Source organism: Dermacentor albipictus, chromosome 7, assembly GCF_038994185.2.
Source record: "Dermacentor albipictus isolate Rhodes 1998 colony chromosome 7, USDA_Dalb.pri_finalv2, whole genome shotgun sequence".
Lineage (NCBI taxonomy): Eukaryota > Metazoa > Arthropoda > Arachnida > Ixodida > Ixodidae > Dermacentor > Dermacentor albipictus.
In genome coordinates, this window is record NC_091827.1 from 40963617 (window position 1) to 40985483 (window position 21867).

At 45.9% G+C, this 21867-nt stretch overlaps 1 long non-coding RNA gene across 1 annotated transcript; it reads right to left on the reverse strand.

The window, feature by feature from the left end:
- Positions 1-222: 222 nt before the first annotated feature.
- LOC135921002 (uncharacterized) lies at positions 223-21658 on the reverse strand. Its single transcript, XR_010570410.1, has 3 exons — positions 21386-21658; positions 15536-15694; positions 223-332 (listed from the first exon to the last, which is right to left on the reverse strand). It is a non-coding gene; the product is annotated as an uncharacterized lncRNA (long non-coding RNA).
- Between the last annotated feature and the right edge of the window lie 209 nt (positions 21659-21867).

Below are 21867 nucleotides of genomic sequence, written 5' to 3' on the forward strand. Positions count from 1 at the left end.
GTTGCGATGAAGGCATTGTGTCCGTGACCATGTTCAGAAAAATGTGTGAAGGAAAACACAATGATCTAGTTTAAGATACTAAATGTTTTTGTGTTGTGAAAATATATTAAGATAAGTAAAAAACCGCTTTAGTACTTCTACATAGCTTTCACGTATGTAAGCAGTGCAGGTTGGAAAAAGTTTATAGCATGTCTTGTGCTGCACAAGAAGAACGTGATAAAATCTGTATAACATACAGTTTATTAAATTGCATAGGTTTTCTTCATTCTCCATTTAGTCAAGGCCGAGACAGATCCTCCTCTCGACATCGAGGGGTGTATTAGGTGCGGGAGCTGCGAAGAGGAAAATGAAAATAAAGTAGCATAGATGTCTAGACAGCAAGAAATATACTTGTCACCAAACAGGGTGACAAAATCTGTAGCAGAAGGATAAGGCATATATCAGTGCATGCGCTTTCTGTCCAGCTCAGGCTGTTGTATTTCAGGGTGACTCTGCTCACGTGAAATATTTTTGCTCATTCTAACAAACAACTTTTCTTATGTCTAAAGAAGACGAAAACAACCATGCTTTACTTTTTACAATAAATGAACTTCTTACAACAACTACAACTTCTGTCACTAGGTATGTGCGACTGAGTGTACCACAAGCGAGGGAACGATTCTCAGCGTTCGCAGGCACCGATGGATCACGCTTCTCGTCCTGGAAGCCGCTAACACACTTCCTGGCAGCGTCTCTAGATGGCGTAGGCTGTCCAGAAGAAGCGCGACAGAGACGCTCGGTACTCGGGTGACGCGTACTCAGCGTTTTTACGCACCGAAGCGCCATGAAATTCGGAGAGCACTCGCAGCCATCCCAGTGGCGGCCAAAGAGGGCACGGATTGTTCTTAAGTTCGAAAGAGGAGCCCCGCCGCAGTACACGTCTCATACATAACTCGTTTCCACGGTGGCAATACCTTCTGTCGCTATATTGATTAATCGTTAACGCATTGTGGCCAACAGTCATCGTGAATGTGTCCAACTGAATTTCTTCTTTTTTTCGAGGGGTAATACTCAGCACATAGAGGGGCACACCACAAGACTGCAGTTGTCACCATTATCACGACTACACTCTTTTCGCATAAATGACTCGAAAGCTTCCAGGCATGAGCGACGTTCCGAAACCGCCTAAAGGAAAATAACAATCTTAAGCCATAGAAGACACAGTACAAGTCAATGGTTTAGGGCTGATCACAGGTCGTGCTTTCTTCTAATGTTTATACAGAAACATCGTTTTGTAGTCTTATAGGTCACTATTTTGTTGGAATTTTAGAGGTGGGTGGCACGGATGACCGTATCCTTTCACTTAACTCAAATGCAGCCGTAAGTACACTTTGAGTATTTTATGTTAAAAATGGTATCAGTTAGTTGTATTTTGCAGTTCCCTAGCTTGTGCTTTATTATCTAGCCTCTGTCCACGTTTGTCCACTTGTCTCGGATGCCATGCACCGCGAGAGAGGACAACGAACCACCACGCCATCTATTTCGTAGGTGACAAGTTGGTTTCGGGGTGACGGGCTAGGTGGTACCCAGTATTCATAGAGAGGGGTGAAAGGCGAATGTTGTGGCAGTACGGGCATTGCTAAACAGTGCTGCTGCACCCAATGCCGTAGTCATTCATCGGTAGATATGTTCTGCCAACTTTTTGTTCGTGTGTGGCATCCACAAAAAAAAAACTTATCAGATGTTTTTATTAGCAAAAAAAAGAAAAAGAAAAACAAGCTGTGGCAGTCACCCTCATGAAGCTAGGCTTTTCTTGCAGTAGGCTAGGAGCTGCTCCGTCACAATCAGCTCACTGAGCCCATCAAACGTTTGCGGAGCTTTTGAATGTGCTGCCCATCTAGAGAAATATCCTCTAGTCTTTGTTAAACAGTATCGGGTAGCCGTGTCTCCGTTCTCAGGTTTAGAAAAGCAGAAGCGCTCACGGTAACCTTCTGCCCTAAACATTTTTAACACGTTGCACTAGAACTTGCGTGAGTTTGTGAAAATCCAAACAGTGTTGTGGAAGCAGCTTCAGGTACACCTTGACCGTTCATACTTTGAGGCACAGGCTCAATACAGTGGGTTATTGAGGTTTCCTCCAGCCTTGAGTGGCAGCGATGCAATGATATTCTGTTAGATAAGCAAACAAGTTGTCTTGAGCATTGTACAACGGCGCGAGAATGTTGTGCAGGCATGTTGTCTAGGAACGAACCACTTGTGCTGATTCACTAAATTTTCCTGCCTGCGTTCTGTCACCTCGAGTTACCTCCATCTCCCTAAGCTGGATGCTTAGCTAATGTCTGTGCTAAGCTAAGCGTGCGTTTCGTGTTTTTAAATTTATTCAGTTTGGCAGCCTACTGTGTACGCAACGCTGTTGAAATAAAGAGTCACATAAGAGGAAGCGTCATTCTTCTGGTGGCATGCTTTCGTTATATATAAGCCGCGCGCTGATTGTGTCTCGTGCATAGGTAATCTGCGACCGCTGAACTTACGTGCACCATCAGCGCTAGTAATAAACTTTGTCCCAGGTATTCAGCTGCAAGAAGTGAATTGGGCGCGTTATCTTGAACTTACTGAAAACGCATGAGGAATCCGTGGTTTATGCTGAATAAAGTATAAACCCCATATAAGCGATCTTGCGTGCGACAGCTACAAACTATTCGATGGAGATGGCTGTCGCGTTCGCTCGTCTCCTGCAAGTCGTACTCCGTGCGAGCGTCGATTTTGAGCGACGACTCCCCGGTGTTGCCGGTATGAGGGCTGCAAACACGCTTCGAAACTAGTGTGATGCGTGCTTTAGCAATTTAAGTTGATGTATTCTACTTTAAAATGTAGCATAAAATATTTCCGAAGGTCTTGCAGTAGGTTCTTGTTCTTCAACGTATAAAAAGTCAATTGTTTGCTCGTTCCGCGCCACAATCGGTAGTATTTGGGCTATGTACGTCCAGTTCCGGCTTCGCGCTATTGGCTAGTCGCTCATAGCATTTCCGGGAGACGAGCGACGATTTCTAGATTTCCCGAACCTAGGGATCCGTTCAAGCGACGGCCCGTTTTGTCACTCGGAGTGGTTGCTCGTCGCCGTCGCGCACTAAATTGCTCTCATGGTGTTTAGCCCTAAGACTAAACTGTTTTTGCTCATGTATTGAAATGGTACAATTATATGTCTCATTTTATGTCTCCTGTTGTGGTTTTCAAGCACGGTGCGAATCTGAAAGGGTGCTTATGTCTATGAACTCAGTGAATTGTCAAGCAGAGAGTTATGTATCAGCATCGAATATAACGGTTTCTGTGTGGAATTACAATTGCAGGGGCACTTTGCATACGCTTGTGTTGGACATGCCTATGCATTTGCTAATATTAGTTGGCGTTTCAGGGTTATGCCATATGAACAGCGAAATCACGCTTCCTCTGAGGGTTACAAGCTTAATGTGTGCATCTTGATACTGCATGGCTGATCAAAATGTGTTTATCGCTTTAATATTTTTAGTAGAGAAATAAAGTATCGAAATAGAACGTTGCTTTAATTCCGTGTTACCAGTCATCTGTCGTACACAAAACAAAGTTGGTCTAATAAACTAATAATTGCTGTATAACTGCAAATTTTACATGACTTCAAGAATGTAAAATGCTAGAATTCAAACTGCAGCTGTAGTTGAGTCTACCAAAAATGAACTCCGTCTCGTACTTCATAAATGAAATACGTTCATGCCTTTTAGTAAGCTTAGATGCAAGCCGCAGTGAACTTTCTTGTTATTATTGAAATGTGGGTAAACTTGCCATAACAAGCCTTGTTGCCCTTTCATATAGGCACATCCAGTCATATCCACTGAACTAGATGACCATATTTTCATCCCTACTGAGCATCAACTTTTCAGATATGATATTCAAATTATGGCTTGAGCAGCAGCACAACCAGAGATGGTGCGGGGAGTACACTGGCCACGTGCCTAGATTGTGTCACAAGTGGTGTTTGCGAAATACCAGGCTAATGAAAGACCTATGACACCTGACAATGATCAATATTCTACTTATTAGCAAGAGTAGTTGAACAGTACTGCCAAATCAGGATGAAATGGCAGGTATTTCATTTTTGTTTAAATCTATAAATTGAAGTTAGTTTACCAGTTGAGAGAACAGAACAGGTACTCGGCTTTAATTCAGGAAGAGGACCATATTGTTGAAGATATGAACGACATTCTTATGGGCATCATTAAAGAGTGTGCAATAGAAGTCGGTGGTAACTCCGTCAGACAGGATGCCAGTAAGCTATCACAGGAGACGAAAATCTGATCAAGAAGCGGCAATGTATGAAAGCCTCTAACCCCACAGCTAGATTAGAACTAGCAGAACTTTTCAAGTTAATCAACAAGCGTAAGACAGCTGACATAAGGAAGTATATTATGGCTAGAATTGAACATGCTATCAGGAACGAAAGAAACCTAAAAAAAGAAAAAAATTGCGGGTATTTCTTTTTTTTTAATCTAAAAATTGAAGTTAGTTTAGCAGTTGAGTGATGCAGTCATTTAGATGTTTCACATGCATTTCAGTAGGAAGACTAAGAGCTAAGGCTCTCTTTTAGTGCCATGACCTTGAGTGTCTTGATGTTGTCTTACACCATGTCCCCGTGTTGACTTTTGCACACAATATTTTTCATACATCCACTTCATATCACGCCAGAAGGCAGCTACAAGTACACAATGATCTGAAAGAGCCAGCCCAGCGCGACTTCACGCAATACACAGGAGCACACGCAAAAGAATCAAAGTACATTGCCATGCAATTTGGACACGAAAACTAGAATGTAGGTATATTAGGTGTGCCATTTGACTAAATGTCTTCAAAATCAAAATACACTATGTCACATCAAGATGAAAATTCTCACGTGCTTTAGGTAGTAATCTTAGCATGGTATATTTATGTAATTTCACTGATGGAAAAGCCAAACTCAAGTATGCTCTCTGGTGACAAACGCATAGGAGCAAGTGTCATTGAAAAGTTAGAAATGGTTTACAAAAAAGCTGATTAGTTGTGAGAAGTGACTGGCTTTTTGTCTTGCCTCTCAACAGATATATCCATAAGATAAAAATAGTGGTACAATGAAATTGCATATTTGCTTAGTTACCCGATACATACTTGCAATGAGCACGGTGCCTGTGTTCTCTATCAAAAGCAACAGATCATGCTTGGTTAGGTGCATACATACATTTACCAGCTTTAATAGCTTACGTTTACGAGCATGTGAATGCAAGGGTGCAAATACAAACAGCTATAATTCTGCATATTGAATGCTGACATGAAGCAGGCAGATTTTCATGTCTTCCTTTTTATCTATTTTTTACATTAATTTTAGAATTATGGCTCCATTTTAGGTTCTAGAAATGGAAAGCACTGGGGGAAGAGAATCTCATATGTTTAAGAAGTCATTATCGTTTACGTGCATGCTCAGGAAACGAGTTCATTAGAACCGCTCGTGCCTCTCGAAGTGAAACCAAGGAGCAATTTAGGCCTTTAACTGTGTACACCCTGGTGCATACCTTACGTCTTAGGAGCCGGTGAGTCACTTGGAATTGAAAATTATTTTAAAAATGTAAAATTGTGGTTTCTCCAATCTACTTGCAAACCAAGTATGCTAGTGGAGGTAGAGATACGTTCAATAAAAAGAACAGAGAAAATCTTAGTAGAACAATTCTTCATAAATTGGCAGGTGTGAACATATAGTGTTAAGCAAAAGCCCCCTAGTTTCATGGCTTCTGCAGACAATTCTTTTGTAGTTAAGATAGAGTTCACAGTGAGGCGATGTATTATTCTTCCTATACACATATGTACTTCTTTGAGACAAGGATATTGTAAATGCGATAATTTTTCTTTAGCGCATCTTAAGAACTTCAGTAGCAAAAAGCTTTGGTTTCAGGTATTGGGTTCATTGGGTTCATACGCATAGTCGCATGGCAAAATGCATGTGCGTGGAAGGGATACGTGAAACAGAATGGTGTGGTGCCATTCTCAGTTTATGTTTTTCTTCTTTGTTTGTCTTTTTCGTGCACTTCCCTGCTTTTACTCATGCTTATGTCGCCTTTTATGCATCATATTCATCACGTCTGAGTTTCAGTTGACATCTGAAGTATTCCTATGCTTAGTTAGATTGCATATCCAACAAGTCAAAATAATTGATCATGTAATTATGCAAGCTGCTCCTCAGAAGTATGGCATTCTTACCGTAATGGGAATGAAAAGCTACCATATATGACAAGAAATTTGACGCGCAAGATTTTAATGCCGATGCTCCTGGCATTTTTATACTCATTTGTTATTAGTATTTATTAGTAGTAGTTATAGTTATTAGTAGAGTTATTAGTAGAGTTGGCAGAACAGAATAATATGCGGATAATGAATACCTTTTTCCGGAAGCGGGATAGCCAAAAGTGGACGTGGAGGAGCCCGAATGGCGAGACAAGAAATGAAATAGACTTCATACTCTGAGCTAACCCTGGTATCATACAGGACGTGGACGTGCTCAACAAAGTGCGCTGCAGTGACCATAGGATGGTAAGAACTCAATTAGCGTAGACTTGGAGAGGGAACGGTAGAAACTGGTACATAAGAAGCCGATCAATGAGTTACCGTTAAGGCGGAAAATAGAGGAATTGCGGGTCAAGCTACAGAACAGGTAATCATCATCAGCAGCAGCAGCCTGGTTACGCCCACTACAGGGAAAAGGCCTCTCCCATACTTCTTCAACTGCCCCAGTCAACAGAACAGGTACTCGGCTTTAATTAAGGAAGAGGACATTATTGTTGAAGATATGAACGACATTCTTATGGGCATCATTAAGGAGTGTGCAATAGAAGTCGGTGGTAACTCCGTCAGACAGGATGCCAGTAAGCTAACGCAGGAGATGAAAATCCTATCAAGAAGCGCCAATGAATGAAAGCCTCTAACCCTACAGCTAGAATAGAACTAGCAGAACTTTTCAAGTTAATCAATAAGCGTAAGACAGCTGACATAAGGAAGTATATTATGGCTAGAATTGAACATGCTATCAGGAACAAAAGAAACCTAAAAAAAGCAGTGAAGAAGAAACTAGGAATAGGCAAGAATCAGGTGTATGCGTTAAGAGACAAAGCCGCAATATCATTACTCATATGGATGATATAGTTCGAGTGGTTGAAGCGTTCTATAGATTTATGTAGTACCAGTGGCACCCACAACAATAATGGAAGAGAGAATGGTCTAGAGGAATTTGTAATCCCGCAAGTAACGCCAGAAGAAGTTAAGAAACCCGCGGGAGCTATCCAAAGAGGGAAGGAACCTGGGGAGGATCAGGTAACAGCCGATTTGTTGAAGGATGGTGGGCAGATTGTTCTAAAAAAAACTGGCCACCGTGTATACGCAATGCCTCATGACCTCGAGCGTACCGCAATCTTGGAAGAACGCTAACATAATCCTAATTCATAAAAAAGGGGACGCCAATGACTTGAAAAATAATAGACCAATCAGCTTACTGTCCGCTGCCTATAAAGTATTTACTATGGTAATCGCAAATAGAATCACTAACACCTTAGACTTCTGCCAAAAAAGGACCAGGCAGGATTCCGTAAATGCTACTAAACAATTGACCATATTCACACCATCAATCAGGTGATAGAGCAATGTGCGCAGTGTAATTAGCCCTAATATATATATATATATATATATATATATATATATATATATATATATATATATATATATATATATATATATATAACCAGTCCTAATATATATCATTGATTACGAGAAAGCCTTTGATTCAGTCGAAGCCTCAGCAGTCATGGAGGCATTAGGGAATCACGGTGTCGACGAGCCGTATGTAAAAATATTGAAAGATATCTACAGTGCCTCCACAGCCTCCATACGCTGCACAAAGCAAGCAAGAAACTCCCAATAAAGAAAGGCGTCTGGCAGAGAGATACGATCTCTGCAATGCTAATCACATCGTGTTTACAGGAGGTGTTATGAGACCTGGATTGGGAAGAATTGGGGATAAAAGGTAATTGAGAATACCTTAGTAACTTGCGATTCGCTGATTATATTGCCTTGCTTAGTAACTCAGGGGACCAACTGCAATGCATGCTCACTGACCTGGAGTGGCAAAGCAGAAGGGTGGGTCTAAAAATTAATCTGCAGAAAACTAAAGTAATGTTTAACAGTTTTGAAGAGAACAGCAGTTTACGATAGGTAGCGAGGCACTGGAAGTGGTAATAGAATACATCTACTTAGGACAGGTAGTGACCGCAGATCTGCATCATGAAACTGAAATAATCAGAAGAATAAGAGTGGGCTTGGGTGCGTTTGGCAGGCATTCTAAGATCATGAACAACAGGTTGCCATTATCCCTAAAGAGAAAAGTGTATAATAGCTGTGTTTTACTGGTACTCACGTACGGGCAGAAACCTGGAGGCTTATGAAAAGGGTTCTACTTAAATGTAGGATGACGCAACGAGCCATGCAAAGAAGAATGATAGGTGTAACGTTAAGGGGTAAGGAAAGAGCAGATTTGGTGATGGAACAAATGCGAGGTAATGACATCTTAGTTGAAATCAATGTAACGAAATGCGGGGCATGGGCAGGACATGTAATGAGGAGGGCAGATAACCGATGGTCATTAAGTGTTACGGACTGGATTCCAAGGGAAGGGAAGCGTAGCAGGGACGGCAGAAAGTTAGGTGGGCGCATGAGATTAAGAATTTTGCAGGGACAACATGGCGACAATTAGTACATGACCGGGGTAATTGGATGAGTAGGGGAGAGATGTTTGCCTTGCAGTTGGCGCAACCAGGCTGCTGCTGCTGCTGATGATGATGATCATCATCATAGACACTAGATAACATTGTAAGTTAAATGTTTAATATTAGTGAAAAAGTGTAATAGATGAATCCCAAGAGCACCAGGAAACAACTTTCGTGATGAGGCCTACCGAATAAGAAATATAATACGCCTCTGTACAGGTTTGAGACCGGGCAAGGTATTGCTGCAGAACCACGACAAGACACAATTAGAAACAACCAAACCCAAACACGGTCACCGGGCTGGTACTCGACAAAGCGTCGTCGGAGGTTGTAGCATCGGCTGTCGGTCCTCTGCTGGTTCTTGATCCGCAGGCGGGCGAGCTGCCGGGCTTCTTCGGCGCGCTGGAGATATCTAGCGACGTCAAGATTTTCCTCGTCAGTGACGTGCGGCAGCATGGCGTCGAGCGTTGTCATCGGATTCCTGCCGTAAACCAACTTAAACGGCGTGATCTGTGTTGTTTCTTGCACCGCCGTGTGATAAGCGAATGTTACGTACGGCAGGACGGCATCCCAGGTCTTGTGTTCGACGTCGACGTACATCGCTAGCATGTCGGCGAGGTTCTTATTCAGCCGCTCCGTAAGACCATTCGTCTGCGGGTGGTAGGCCGTGGTCCTCCTGTGCCTTGTCTGACTGTATTTCAGAATGGCTTGGGTGAGCTCGGCTGTAAAGGCCGTTCCTCTGTCGGTGATGAGGACTTCTGGGGCGCCATGTCGAAGCAGGATGTTTTCGACAAAGAATTTCGCCACTTCGGCTGCGCTACCTTTCGGCAGTGCTTTAGTTTCAGCGAAGCGGGTGAGGTAGTCTGTCGCCACGACGGTCCACTTATTTCCGGTTGTTGACGTCGGAAAGGGTCCCAGCAAGTCCATACCGATCTGCTGGAATGGTCGGCAAGGAGGCTCGATTGGCTGTAGTAATCCGGCTGGCCTTGTCGGTGGTGTCTTGCGTCGCTGACAGTCTCGGCATGCTCTGACATAACGGGCGACGTCGGTGGTCAGGCGCGGCCAAGAATACTTTTCTTCTATCCTCGATAGTGTCCGGGAAAAACCGAGGCGTCCAGCGGTCGGATCGTCATGTAGGGCATGCAATACTTCTGGACGAAGTCCTGACGGGACAACAAGAATGTAGTTGGCGCGGACTGGTGAAAAGTTTTTCTTCACGAGGAGATTGTTTTGAAGCGTGAAGGAAGATAATCCGCGCTTAAATGCCCTGGGGACAACGTCGGTGTGCCCTTCCAAATATTCCACCAGGCCTTTTAGCTCCAGGTCTGCCCGTTGCTGTTCAGCGAAGTCTTCCGCGCTTATCATGCCAAGGAAGGCGTCGTCATCTTCGTCATCTTGCGGCGGCGGGTCAATGGGGGCGCGTGATAGGCAATCGGCATCGGAGTGTTTTCGTCCGGACTTGTAGGTTACAGTGATGTCGTATTCTTGTAGTCTGAGGCTCCACCGTGCCAGTCGTCCTGAAGGATCCTTTATACTCGCTAGCCAACACAACGCGTGATGTTCACTGACGACTTTGAATGGCCTGCCATAAAGATAAGGGCGAAATTTAACTGTAGCCCAAACGATGGCGAGGCATTCCTTTTCGGTCGTAGAATAGTTGCCTTCCGCTTTTGACAGCGACCGGCTAGCGTAAGATATCACCTGTTCGACTCCGTTTTTCCTCTGGACTAGAACGGCACCGAGACCTAGGCTACTGGCGTCAGTATGGATTTCTGTATCGGCGTACTCGTCGAAGTGCGCAAGTACCGGCGGCGACTGCATGCGTCGTTTGAGTCCTTCAAATGCGTCGGCCTGCGGCGTTTCCCACTTGAACTCAACATCACATTTAGTTAGACGTGTCAACGGCTCGGCGATGCGTGAAAAGTCCTTGACAAAGCGCCTGTAGTAGGCACACTACTACAGGCAAGGAATCTACGCACTGCCTTCTTGTCGGTGGGATGCGGGAACTATGCGATGGCAGCTGTTTTCTGGGGGTTGGGGCGTACTCCGGATTTACTGATGACGTGGCCTAGGAACAGAAGCTCGTCGTAGGCGAAGCGGCATTTTTCTGGCTTCAGACTGAGCCCTGATGACTTGATGGCCTCTAGTACTGTGGCAAGCCGCCGAGGGTGATCGTCGAAATTTCCGGCGAATACAACGACGTCAGCCAAGTAAACGAGACAGGTCTGCCATCTCAATCCCGCTAAAACTGTGTCCATCACGCGCTGGAACGTTGCAGGCGCCGAGCACAGTCCAAATGGCATAACCTTGAACTCGTAGAGGCCATCTGGGGTGATGAAGGCGGTCTTTTCGCGATCTCTTTAGTCGACTTCTATTTGCCAATAGCCAGACTTGAGGTCCATCGAGGAGAAGTACTTAGCGTTGCAGAGCCGATCCAATGCATCGTCTATCCGTGGAAGGGGGTATACGTCCTTCTTCGTGATCTTGTTCAGACGACGATAATCGACGCAGAAACGTAGGGTTCCGTCCTTTTTCTTCACCAGGACAACGGGGGATGCCCACGGGCTTTTCGACGGCTGGATGATGTCGTCGCGCAGCATTTCGTCGAATTGTTCTCTTATAGCTTCGCGTTCTCGCGGTGAAACTCGGTAAGGGCTTTGGCGGAGTGGTCGAGCGCACTGCTCGGTGATTATGCGATGCTTGGCGACTGGTGTTTGTCGAATCCTCGATGTCGTCGAAAAGCAGCCTTTGTATCGTCGGAGCAGGCTTCTGAGCTGCTGTTGCTTAATCACTGGGAGACTTGGATTAATGTCGTAGTCTGGTTCCGGAACCATGGTCGTCGGGGTAGATGCGGCGGAATCCGAGAGGACAAACGCATTACTGGTTTCCACAATTTCCTCGATGTACGCGATCGTCGTGCCCTTGTTGATGTGCTTGGACTCCTGGCTGACGTTTGTCAGCAACACTTCAGTTTTCCCTCCATGCAGTCGAGCGATCCCTCTTGCGACGCAAATTTCACGGTCTAGCAGGAGACGTTGGTCGCCTTCGATGACACCTTCTACGTCAGCGGGTATTTCGGTGCCGACCGAAATAACAATGCTGGAGCGGGGCGGGATGCTCACTTGGTCTTCGAGCACACTCAAGGCGTGGTGACTACGAGGGCTCTCCGGCGGTATCGCTTTATCTTCCGACAGCGGTATTGAGTTCGACTTCAGGTCGATGACTGCGCCGTGTTGGTTCAGGAAGTCCATACCGAGAATGACATCTCGAGAACACTGTTGGAGGATAACGAAGGTGGCAGGGTAAGTCCGGTCATGAATGGTTATCCTTGCCGTGCAGATTCCAGTCGGCGTAATCAGGTGTCCCCCAGCGGTGCGAATTTGAGGGCCTTCCCATTCAGTCTTAACCTTCTTCAACTGGGCGGCGATGTGTCCACTCATGACGGAGTAATCAGACCCTGTGTCCACTAAGGCGGTAACTGCGCGGCCGTCGAGAAGCACATCGAGGTCGGTGGTTCTTTGCCTGGCGTTGCAGTTAGGTCTTGGTGTTGGATCACGGCTGCGTCGTGTTGAAGTGAAGCTGGAACGTCGCGTCGTCAAGTCGTCTTTCGTCGGTGTAGTCTTGGCTTCCTGACTTCGTCGGGACGGCGGCGTGTCGTTATTATGTCGTCGAGATGGTCTCTTCGTCGTCTTCGTCGGCGGCGGAGGATCTTCGTCAGTTCGACGAACAGCAACCGCACCTCCATCGGTTGCTGCGTTTAGTTTTCCGGATATGGGCTCGCAGAGCGGCCCCGAGCTGGACCAGTGTACGGTCGGCGCTGCGGTGACAGGTAGTGGCCTGGTGACGGCGAACGGGATGGCCGTCGAGGGCTCCACTGAGTAGCGGCGAGGTAATCGGCGATTTCACGTGGGCGCTCCACAAGCTGTGGACGCGGCGCGTTGACGGCGAACCCTCTCAGTCCCAGGTCGCGGTATGGGCATCGGCGGTACACATGGCCGGCTTCTCCGCAGTGATAGCAGAGCGGGCGGTGGTCGGGGGCTCGCCAAATGTCCGTCTTCCTTGCGTAGGTGCGCTGGGCGACGTACTGGCGCGCTGGCGGCGGCGGCGGACGACGGAATTGCGGTGTTGCAGGACCCTGGCGCGGTCGCGCAGGGGGGCCTTGATGGCGGGCGACCGCGGCGGCGTAGGTCATTGCTTCCGGCTGCGGTGATTCTGGTTCAACCTCAGGAACTCCAAGGGATCGGTGCACCTCTTCTTTCACGATGTCGGCGATCGAGGCCGCTTGAGGCTGCGACGAAGGCAAGATCTTGCGCAGTTCTTCGCGCACAATGGCCCTGATGGTCTCGCGCAGATCGTCCGTGGCCAGTGATTGAATGCCTGCGTAGTGGGTAGAGCGTGTACGGCGGTTGAATGGCCGGTTCCGCATTTCGAGTGTCTTCTCGATGCTGGTTGCGTCGTGAAGGAACTCTTCTACGGTCTTCGGTGGGCTTCTTACCATTGCGCCGAAAAGTTCCTCCTTCACACCACGCATGAGAAGGCGGACTTTTTTCTCTTCGGGCATATCCGGGTCGGTGTGGTGGAAGAGACGGTTCATTTCTTCCGTGAAGATGGCAACGTTCTCGTTCGGTAGCTGCACTCGGGCGTCCAGCATGGCTTCGGCCCTTTCCTTGCGCATGACGCTCGTAAAGGTGCGCAGGGAGCCGCTACGGAACAGCTCCCACGTAGTCAAGGTCGACTCCCTGTTCTCAAACCACGTTCTGGCGGCGTCTTCTAAGGCGAAGTAGACATGCCGCAGCTTGTCGTCGGAGTCCCAGTTGTTGAATGTCGCGATTCGCTCGTAGGTCTCCAGCCAGGATTCCGGGTCTTCAGTCGCTGCTCCATGGAAGGTCGGTGGCTCCCGGGGTTGTTGTAGGATAACGGGGGACGCTGGGGCAGCCATTGAGGTTGTCTTGACCACGATCTTCTTTGTCGCCTCAGGTAGAAGTCCGTGCTCTGGGGGCAGTCCTTGCAGTCTGCGGCTATCACGCTGGTCTTGGGCGGTGTCGGTTTTGTCCTCGGGCTTCGGGCTTGGATCGCGGCTTTGCGGGGGTGTTCGGTACTTGAACGCACTAGCACCTCCACCAGATGTCACGTGGTAGTGACGGTGAAGAAAGAACACAGTAGCAGTACTGTGAAAGACAACACTAGCTTTTATTGGGCGAACCTGTGCCCACAAAACAGGCTACACTTAAAGCACGACGATCGTCGATAATCTGATCAGCGGGTCAAGCGCGTCGGCTTTTATACAGTAGTCATCGAATTTTCCAGACTAATCGGCGGGACCCGCATGCCTTCCACAAAGTTCTACACCATGCGCGTCAGGCGAATAAATCAGGGGTGCGATCGGAGATGGTTGTTCGGCGCGTTCGTTCGGTTACCGGCGCGCGCGATTGGCCTACTCCGCGCCGACGTCGCCAGCCGCGGGGCGCCGCCCCGTTTTTGGTGACGTCAAAATGACGACACGCTCCTGTCAATCATCCGCCCACCGAGCATTTCGTCCGAACGCGACGGGAGTTGAGAAGTTTGGAGCGATCATACGGCTTCGCATGGAGCGTCTGGTGGATTGGATTGGATCCAACAGGCGGCCTTTGCGGCTGCAGAATGGCACGTTTGCGAAACGCGTTTGAAGAAATGACAGAAAGTGAATTCCGGCGTCGTTTTTCTTTCTCGAAACAAATAATTCGTTGGTTGCACAGAGAAATCGACAACATCATCGGTGCCAGCGAGCCACTGGGATGTTGTCGCTGCCTCTTGAAAAGTGCGCCACTCTTCCCGTCGTTTTTTTTTTCTTTTTCCTTCTCGCTGTGCGCGACACCACCTAGGGACGACGCAAAGAACCTTGTAGTTATAAATTGCAGTAGTCACACGTACTACTATTTGAAAACGTGTTTGGGCTTGAGAAGAAAAATAGATTTTTTTAGATAAAGATTTAATTCATTTGGAAGACGAGAAACATTTGGTTTTGTAGTATACTGCTTGCAAGCAGACGACAAACGACGGAAGTAAACTTCCGGGGAGGTCACCGCTTCCTGATTGGCTGCTCTCTCCGCCCCGCTGTCACAAATTTTGCATACTGCAACTTTGTGACGTTGCAGCAACTGAACAGAACGCGCAGCGAACAAAATATCTCCGATCGCGCCCCAGGTAACACAAGGTTCGGCGACAACGGACTGCGGATAGAAGCATCGATAACTTTCCAGAAACTTCGGATACATGCAAGCGCGTCCCGTGCTGTGCGATAAGATTTGTTAGGCGTTAAAATGTGGTCGCCCGATAAATATAAGTACACGTGTCAATATTAATGCATCTTTAACGCGTACGCGTCACTTTGACGCGGTAAGTTTTTGCGGTTTTGTGACGTCGTGTGAGAAGCAGGTGAAGGGGGCTGAGCCCGAAAACTTTTGTCCAATAGCCGAGGGCTAATGGCAAAAAGGTGCCGAATCAGCAATAACTATTTTGTTTTGTTAGGTCAAATTATGCATAAACAGTGTGTACACGTCATATCACATGGGGAGCTATCGCGGTTTTCGTGACTTCGCGTGATAGACAGGTGAAGTGGGGGTGGTTCAAAAAAGTTTTTGACCAATCGTGGTGGGCTGATTGCAGAATTGGAATAGAAAAGTTTGGAATAGTTTTACGTTATATGGCCCTAGGATTATGGAAGCACTTACGCGTGACTGCAAAATTACGACCAATAGTATTTCACTTACTACAGCATTTATGCAGACATGTAATACACTTCTCAAGCAGTGTCTTGTTGTTGCAAGGCTGGCCACGAGGTAAAGGTTTACATCTGTTATTACATCCAACACTGCACTTACGGCACCTCCTACTTCTCGACGGAGATTCACATCTTTTCTTGCGTCCACCTAGAAGATTGAACAATATATTTTTTACCGTTTGTATTATATGAAAATGTCATCCCGCTCTCAAGTTGAAAATTTTCTCGAAATGTGCGATGCGGCATAGTTGTACGCTGCACAGGAACGAAGCTTGCGAAAAAAAAAAACGTACCGTGAGGTATTGTAACGATAGCAATACTTTAACATGGCTGTTTTGTTTGCAAAGCTGTAAAGAAGGCTAACTTGTTACTTAGGATATCAAACATCCGCATGAAAAAATATTTGAAATTATGTATGGATGCTAGAATCCGGTTACGTATTCAGAAAACACTTGCTAAGGTGTTTCTATGTCAAACGTACGGAGCTCGAGCAGCCACCTTTCAGGACAGCGCACGGTGAAAAAATTTCACTGTGGGGTCACTAATGTCTGACTTCATTTGCGTGAAGGAACGTATAAAATATATATATATATATATATACATATTATGGGGTTTTACGTGCCAAAACCACTTTCTGATTATGAGGCCCGCCGTAGTGGAGGACTCCGGAAATTGCGACCACCTGGGGTTCGACCACCTAAATCTAAGTACACGGGTGTTTTCGCATTTCGCCCCCATTGAAATGCGGCCGCCGTGGCCGGGATTTGATCCCGCGACCTCGTGCTCAGCAGCCTAACACCATAGCCACTGAGCAACCGCGGCGGGTAACGTATAAAATGCGCGCAATGTATTGTTTCTTCCTAAAATGCACCCAAGAGATTTTGCCATAATAACTAAGATCGCCAATCTGCTTTCCAGAAAGTCTTGTTGAAAACGAGCCCGCTATTTTGGGGTTTATATTCTGCCATATATGGCCTTTTTTTGCGTTTCTGTTTTTATGTCGTAATTACCCAGCGAACGAGAGTAACATCACGTTGTTTTCACTGTTATCGGTAGGGAAAAGAAAAAGCAAAGCAATACGATAATCTTATATTTTTCTTAGAAGGAAGGTGGTATATGGCCCCCATCATGATACCCTATACTTAAATTTTCACGTCCACTAACAAAATTGCTTTTAGAAGATACCAAGAGAAACATTTCTACAGCTTTTTTTTCAAGCAGTGCAAAATGACTACTTTGCTTAGACAAACTATCTGGCTGATATGCTTATCATGTTTTATTCCGCTAGCTTTCTTTGAGTACTTGAAGCACTTTCGAGATCTATGTATGTTTGTACGTATCTCACCGTTTTCCCGCTTAGGCAGGTCACTGGGTAGTCAATAGTCGAATGTGTAGCACATCGAGGTGATATGCTGAGGAGTAGCGTTTGAAACAACCCATTGAACACTCTTGGACGGCTGAGTATGAAACATTGTGTGCATTCTAACCTGTACAAAGATGTACAATCATTCACACCGGCATGGGTCACTGTAGATGCGGGACTGGTTTAGGCCCGCTGTTCAATGGAACGCCTTTACGCCGACTTGGGGCACTGCGTATTGCGCCAGTAGTTGTGTGCCGTTGTTCAATGAGCATCACTGACTCTAATTTCGGCAACTTCGTATGTGCCACTGAGAATTTGGAGCTCTACAATAAACAAAAGGATCTGTGGAATTTCTCCTATGCTGAACAAAATCAAAACCACGTCACAAGGGCTCCTCACGAACAGCAACCAGACCCTCTAGGAAGCTGCGCCCCAAATGCAGGGTACGTGCCACTTTGAAAATGAACGTCTTTCACGATAATGCTTTAGCAAGCTGAGCCGTGAACACACGGGTTATGTGTCAGTCTTCAATAAATATTTCGCCAACTTGCATCAGTAAGTATGTTCTACTTGGTCTGCGGCAAGCCAGGGGACAATTCTTAGCTCTCGCACGCCCTGGCTCACCATGCTTCTCATGCCGGATGCGGCGCACGGACTTCCCGATGGCCCCACTAGACGGCGCAGCACGCCAAGGGAAAACCGCGTGAGAGGAGGCCCGTTTCCGCATGACGTATTTCTCAGCACTTGCACGCGCCAGGGTGCCATGTAATCCACAGTAGACGCGCATTTAGAAGGCCACTTAGTAAAGCAATGAAGGGGGCTAGTTGGTGAACGTTCATGGTTATATTGCGCTCAGTTTTACACAGACGATATTAAGGAAGGACAGGACGTGGACGGACGTAGCGCAAACTACCAACTACCAAGGCCACGCTAAGCCACGCCAGATCATGCCGAGTGTTCTTATGGAAGCACGCAAGAGGAGTCCGGGGGCAGTACACGCTTTATACATAGGTCGTTTTGACGGTCGCGGCATTTTGTGTCACGATATTGATTCAATGATAAGAGCTTTGATGTTTACGGTCACTGTGAATTTATTGTGTGATGTGAGGATATCGCTAGTAAATTAATTACGACTCTGCATCAAATAGAGACTCCGGTGAAGCTTTATGCCTATGTAATTGATAACGCACTCAGAGAAGGTGGCCGTTAGACGCCTTTGGCAATGCGATGAAGGATAAAAGGCTCATTACTTATTATTGCGAAGCATTCTTACGCTAATTGTTGGCACGCTGCGGTATCGAGATTCTTGTCTCGCCTTGCCCTAAAGGGACGCTAAGGCCAAATAATAGGTCAAGCTAGTTCAAGTTCAACTTCAAGCTAAAGTGACAGATTAGTGTTCTAGAATCTCCAAGGCATCAATATTATCGCGAAAAGAGCCTTAATACTTCAGAAATTTAGGTAAATGCCGGAAATGATTAAAGACACCTCCGGGACTGTCAAGCACTTGCCCGATGACGAAGCCATTCCTCAGTTAAATTTTGTGACTAGTGCGCAATCACAAATTGCAGAAAGCATCCTTGTAGCGTATTATAGGACGCTTGTACTCGCACCTGTGCACAAACGACAGCGATCCCTCAAATGAACGTCTGCTACGTATGCAGCATCACCACTCCCTGGGTTTCGTGGCAGCAGATCTGAATTTACAGAAGGTATCAGAACTCTTCCCTTAAGATTTTCTCGCAAACGAAGTCTTTTCTTGCCTTGAAACAAGCGTTGCGAGGTATCCGGAATGGTATTTAAACAGTCCAAGTCGACTTTGTATTCTATTTTAGTGTCCCTTTAAGAAAAACGAAATAAAGTCTGATCGATAGGGGAACCGAATATCGAGCCCCGAAGCCCAAGTCAAATGAATGGAGTACTGAAGCTCTACTCAATTCGCGATGATTGCACGTGTGCGTTTCACTTTCCTTTCATCCACAAAAACGTCACCAGCTATAAACACGGCTGAACAATATTTAGGAAAACACGGGAAATGCGGGCGTTGAAAATCCAAGACGATTCACAAAACGTGAACAAGGTAAAAGTGCGAGGCAACGTTTCGACAAGCGGACTTGTCTTTTTCAATGTGACATTTAATTTCCTCGACACAGTATATTTGAGTAGGAGTCTTCAAAAGGAGAGAGGGGTTAAGGCAGGTGGGTGCTGCAACGACCGAAGGTGTGTTGACGACGAGGGTGTAGAATTTAGAATAAAACGACGCTGTGCACAGGGCCGGTGACACGGCCGCGTGTCAACCGGCGTGTCTACGGCCGTGTGCACGCCACCTCCTTGTTACCTCCATTGTTAGATGTCGTAGGCTATCGTGTCTCTGAAAAAGATCTACAAAAGAAGCGGCAGGAAACGGTTCTCGTGAAAAAAAAGAATTACTGAAATAGAATGAATATATAAATAAAAGAAAACAAAAGGAAAGAAGGAATAAGAAAAAAACAAAGGAACCAAACTAAGCGTTGCTGCCTATAGCTTGAAACTTAGCACAGCGAACAGATTCTAAGGCTCCCTTTGAAGCGTTTACGCCTATTGGTTTTAATGTCTTGAACTTATGGATGGGGTATGATTATCCGTACTTCCTTTCTTGTTCAGAACGGAACGGCTTTCTGTTAGATGTAGAGTTTAAGCTCATCAAAGTTATGACCTTTTTGGTTGAAATGCTCCCGACGGCGTTGGGAAGATTTTTCGCAGCGTCCACGCGATGTCCGTTTAATCTGATGTTCATTGATTAATAATTTAATATTTGGGGTTTTACGTGCCAAAACCATTTTATGATTATGAGGCACGCCGTAGTGGAGGACTCCGGAAATTTTGACCACCTGGGGTTCTTTAACGTGCACCTAAATCTAAGCACACGGGTGTTTTCGCATTTCGCCCCCATCGAAATGCGGCCGCTGTGGCCGGGATTCGATCCCGCGACCTCGTGCTCAGCAGCCCAACACCATAGCCACTGAGCAACCACGGCGGGTGATGTTCATTGATTGTCCCCTTTGACCGATACATTGTTTCTTACCGAAGATACATTCAAGCATTTAAATCACATTTGAATTTGTACAAGTGAAGCTAGTTTCACTTCGTGTGTATAATCATTTGCGGTGCTTTTAATTTTAATTCCACTTTTAATGTTCCTGCAGGTTTTGCACCTAAGGACACAAAATGCTTTTATTACGGGCGACTGATGTTGGCTGACTTTTGCGTGCACTAACATGTCTTTAAATTTTCTGTTGCGGCTCACAAGGGTTATGAAAGGTCATGACAACAGTACAATGATGAAGTTGTTTTCGAATACTAAGCTGTGACGTCTGCAGAAGCTGAAGTCACGGCGATGGCACTACCACTATGACATAACGGTATGGCACAGAATGCATATCAACTGAAGGATGACGAGACAAAGAGGTTGACGGTATGGAAATAGCGGGACAATCTCGGTTAAATTGAACCTCAGCATTAGGATAACATGACGAAAAAGCATTCACATCACGGGAACGACGAGTGTGGCGCGAGAGCCATGACATGATGACAATGGGATGATGGCCCAGTAAGAAACGGAATCAGTTTATTCATGACACAAATGGGTGATAATTACATAATAAGTATATACAGAAGGAGCTCCCGTAGTTAAAAACTGAAATAGGACCTCCTGTGCGTGATGTCTAGATTTATTATTGCAAACAACAGTGACAACATTGAAAATGGAGGACAGTAAAATTTTTAGGAGACAAGGCATAAATGAAGAGAAAAGCAGCAGATGAATGCATTAGGCCATGATACTGCAATGATGACAATAGCAAAACGACATTGTGACAACGACAAAATAACGACAATGGAATGAGGACGATGGCATGATGAGAATTGAACGACGAACTTTGAATGAAGATTTTGAGACAGAGGAGATTGCCCGACCTTGAGGTGTGACAGCGAATGCACGACGACAACTGTATGGCGGAGATCGCGTGACGATGACGGCATAACGAGAGCCAGATGGCAAAGCTAGAACTATCACAATGAAATGACAAGACAGCATTGTGACCAATTGTACATATGTAGAGATTGAAGCGATTAGGCAAGTTCAGTCTGTAGGTCAGCGTAGAAGGTGAAGTGACGATGGCATGGTGAGAGCCAGATCAAGAACGTTTGTAATGACGACGATGGCACAATCACGACGGCATAACGACCATGACGCATACCCAGCGGCCCAAGCTAAGGATATGCTTATTGGACCTTATTAGTCAGTGACCCACTGGCTACTTGGATCGGCATGAGAGGCAAGACAGGTATAAATATAGGAAGTTGTGTAGGAAGATAGATCGATAGGCTCAAAATGACTGAAGTAGGCGAAGAACGCGAAACCCATTAAAAAGTCAAAAGACCCCATAAAGTGCGTTACAAGACGACAATCTGTTAACAATGTGAATAGCCACAACTTACCCTCCACGTGGACTAGCAAAATGATCAGCAAGACACCAATCAGTAGAATCTTCATTGCAAGTCTACAACGTCCAAAACGCAGCTTTAAACAAGAAAGCGATATCTTGCTTATTCGTGCAAATTTGTTGCAACGATGCTCTTGTTGCCAGTTCACGAATGTTTTTCAATATTCGGGAGTACACCTCTCTGAGAGCAATAATGCTCAGTGCGCGCGTTTCTTATTGCATGTGTTTTTTTTGTCAATAAGGTGCCATGTACGATACTTCTGTCTCTTTCTCGATCTTCTCTTGGAATGAATTGCCAATTCACTATACAAATATATCCCTGTTGGCTAGAGAAAAGGTTTAAAAAAACGCTATTACGTAGGCAGGCTTCAAGGCACAATACTTTTAGCGCAATACAATGGCAAGTATAAGCATAACATCTGTTTCTGGCCGCCTGTGGTCGTAAATTCGCAGATGCTAGGTAGCGTGAAAAGTTCT